The sequence below is a fragment of the Haliotis cracherodii genome, unplaced genomic scaffold (assembly GCF_022045235.1).
Source record: "Haliotis cracherodii isolate W230 unplaced genomic scaffold, xgHalCrac1.p SCAF_1, whole genome shotgun sequence".
NCBI lineage: Eukaryota > Metazoa > Mollusca > Gastropoda > Lepetellida > Haliotidae > Haliotis > Haliotis cracherodii.
The window spans coordinates 29,850,663-29,854,526 of NW_027266264.1; positions in this window are offsets into that span (position 1 = coordinate 29,850,663).

Consider the following 3,864-nt stretch of genomic DNA (forward strand, 5'->3'; position numbering starts at 1 on the left):
GTTGCAGAAGACCGATTCTACCCCGAATCTTCACGGGACGTATATGTATGTAGTGAAATATTGTTTATTATATATTTAACAATGAAAAAATGAACAAATGGTTTGTTAAAGTAAAAGTACAAAATGTTTGGTGTATATAATATACTAAAATACTTTATGTGTGCAATGTGTATAACAAGGAAGTTCATGTCATAAATAAATAAACAAACAAACAAACAAACAAACAAAAACGTCGTATGCGTACAAGTTGGTGTTGTATTGATATGTATTTAAATGTATAATAAACTAATCAGTTGTCACAATTGATAACCTCGTGTATCTAATTTATCTAATTTCTGTTAAGATCCGGGGTAGAATAGGTCTTCAACAGCCAATGCTTTGCTGTAAAGAGGCGACTAACGGGATCGGGTGGTCAAACTCGCTGACTTGGTTGATTCATGTCATCGATCCCAATTGTGTGGATCGATGCTCATGATATTAATCACTGTATTGTCTGGTCCAGACTCGATTATTTACAGACCGCCGTCATAACGTTGGAATATTGCTGAGTGCGGCGTTAAAAAAACAACCAACCAACCAACTAATTTCTGTTACAAGCCCCCAAGGGACCGACCCATCTAATCCCAAACACTTTTTGAGATGGCCCCACAACTTAAACAAACACACAGTGGATTAGCTGTTAGCCAGCTGCTGGTCTAGTAAGAATGCACCCATAGACTACGTTACCGTTGGGGGAGTTGTAGATAAGTAGTATTCTCTCTATTCAGTTATTCTCTCTGTTTTGTTTTTGTTCATTCAGAAGATCACAATGCATTATTGGCCTTGAAATGATTTCTTTGTGTGAGTATTAATTGATCTTGATAATCTAAAACCGCAGAATATTCATTATTCATTATAAAGATAATTTTCTTCTATACGCGCATGTACGGATATGTGTATATTTTGCATATCGTAACAAAACGGCTGTGCATTTCTTCTTACATTAAACGCGTTAAATAATTCACTGAGAATATAGTCAACTTCTCCATTTTGTCAGTATTAAAATCTACATAATTTTGAGGATGAATATCGCCCATTCGTTTGTTGATTAACTGCTGGTCTCGTCATCCTCTTGTCTGTGTGGAAACTGTCCATGTCATTCATTAGGGTATGTGGACGAAATTAGGTTGTATTTCATAATCATTACCTTGGAAGGTGAGGGACATGTAATAAAACCATGGTACACTCAACCTACGCTAATCACAGTTTATCTGTCAGAATTATTATTCGCACGGATATCCCAGTTGTCTAAGCGCCGTAATTTGATGTACAGAGCTGCGTACCTTGGGCACGCCAGAAACTTATAATCGTGGGTTCGAATCCCGGTTCGACACGATTATGTTTCTAGGTTTGTCAGCACCATACCAGTGCGCGTGGGTTTCACTTTCTTCCCACATTAAGCTGACACGCTGTTCAAAGCGGCGTTGAACCATACTCACTCACACACTTACATGGGGAAAGGATGTGTCCAAGTATCAATATCTACAGGCTTGGCATAACTCTTCTGATTGTCAATACTATAAAGTTATAACATCTACTCCATAGTTTGAAAGTTAATTTCCCCTTAGCCAGGGAATATCAAAACCATTCACAACTAATGTCACGCACACACATGCGCATCAGACAGCTGTCAACTCAAATAGAAAACATAAGGCGGGAGGCATTCGCAGTTATTATGGATGTTTCAATGTCTGAACGCAAGGTCGTCTGCATTACTGTCACCAATTTAAGTCGTAAGTATAAGTTAAAGCATGTGAGTTACGGATCAGCGCTCGGGGTGCCGTTGTACAAAACAACCTTAGCTATTTGACTGTCGTAAGTCTATGTTAAGGTATGGGATTTATGATCATCTTAGTGCTAAGATCTTTTTGTGCGACGGCACCCTGGTGTCTACGCCAACAAAACCCATCATGGTACCCTTGACTACCGAGCACACATGGCCTACTGACACGAACGGCCTACTGGCACGCACGGCCTACTGACACATGCGGCCAACTGACACGCACGGCCGTCTGACACATACGGCCTTCTGGCACACACGGCCTACTGATACACTCGGCCAACTGACATACGGCCTGACACACGGCATATTGGCCCACACGGCCTACTGACACACCCGACCGACTGACACACGACCTACTGGTACATACGGCTTGACACACAGCCTATAGGCCCACACGACCTACTGACCCACGGCCTACTGACACGCACGGCCTACTGGCACACACGACCTATACTGACCCACGGCCTACTGACACGTACGGCCTACTGGCACGCACGACCTACTGACACACGGCCTACTGACACGCACGGCCTACTGACACACCCGACCAACTGACACACGGCCTATTGGCAAACACGGCCTACTTACACACCCGACCAACTGACACACGACCTACTAGTACATACGGCTTGACACGCGCCCATAGGCCCACACGGCCTACTGACACACGGTCTGCTGACACACGGCCTACTATAGTACATACGGCCTGACACACGGCCTATTGGCCCACACGACCCGCTGACACACGGCCTACTTACAAGCACGGCCTACTGACACACACGGCCTACAGACACATTCGGCCTATTGACACACGAACTACTGGCACACACGGCACTTTGAAAGCTTCGTAAACTGATCATGTCCGATTTTCCTTAACAGTTGTGAAATGTAGACACCAAAGGCTAAGGCTGCTGGAATATTGCTCGACAGAAATCGAAAGTTGACCATTGGGAACAACTCAGATCAATCCCTAGGACACAAATAGCAGTTTCTCAGACACAATAATGCTTTAGGAATCTTGCGCGTACGACTACTTTTTGTTGTTTTCTCTGTCTTATAAACCGACGAAAGAGTTAATTTTTAACGAAAAATGCAATTTACATTTGGCGCGTCATAACGAGACAATTGTAAAGTCTGTTGGCGAAAGAAGTCGCTGCACGAGAAACTGTTTAAATCATATAACCGAGAACTAAATGCGAGGAGGAGTGTTTTATCCAACTTATGATCTAAATGCAAGAAATACCAGAAAAAAATAAGAAATCATCGGGGTACCTTTTCGTGAAACACGTGCAGCATGCAGCACAAACTGAAGTCATGACAAGTAAAATTGGACAACTTTTCACCACCTTCCCCGGTGGCTCATTGGGAAAACAGTGGGTTATAAAACTAGAAAAGATATGTGAGGATGCAGGTTGAATTCCCGTTATCCACAATGAAAACTTCCATTATGGTATTCGATTTTAGAACAGTGGACGTTTAACACACCACGTACAAATTTAATCTACAACCCAACTCACATGGTCTTACTAGGAATAAGTAAAACCTCGCAAAAGGTCAAAAGTGGCAGTTGGTTTATAACGTAATTAGGATTTAATTATTTCATATTTTTATTATACTACTACTACTACTACTACTACTACATGTACTACTACTACTACTAATAATAATAATAAGAAGAAGAAGAAGAAGAAGAATGTCACCTGCACGTGAATTGTGTGGATCCACACCATGGTATTGTATGCAGTTGCCTACTATTATTAGGATTTGTAACTATATATCCAATTCAGAAATGAAGTAGAGTGAATAGTTCAAGTATAGTTCAGATTTAATCTATTACGACGATAAGCGCCCCTTCGACTGGTGCGCGACTCATTAACCGTTGCGACCCTTTCTGAGACGAAGCCCAGTTGTATGTAAACTGGACTCCTGTCTACATAAACTAAACAGCGCAACGCTTGGGGCGCGTACTAACAGTGGAACCAATTTAATCCGTAAATCTCGCGTTTCGTTATATCTCGTGAGATTTCTCGAGATGTTGGTGA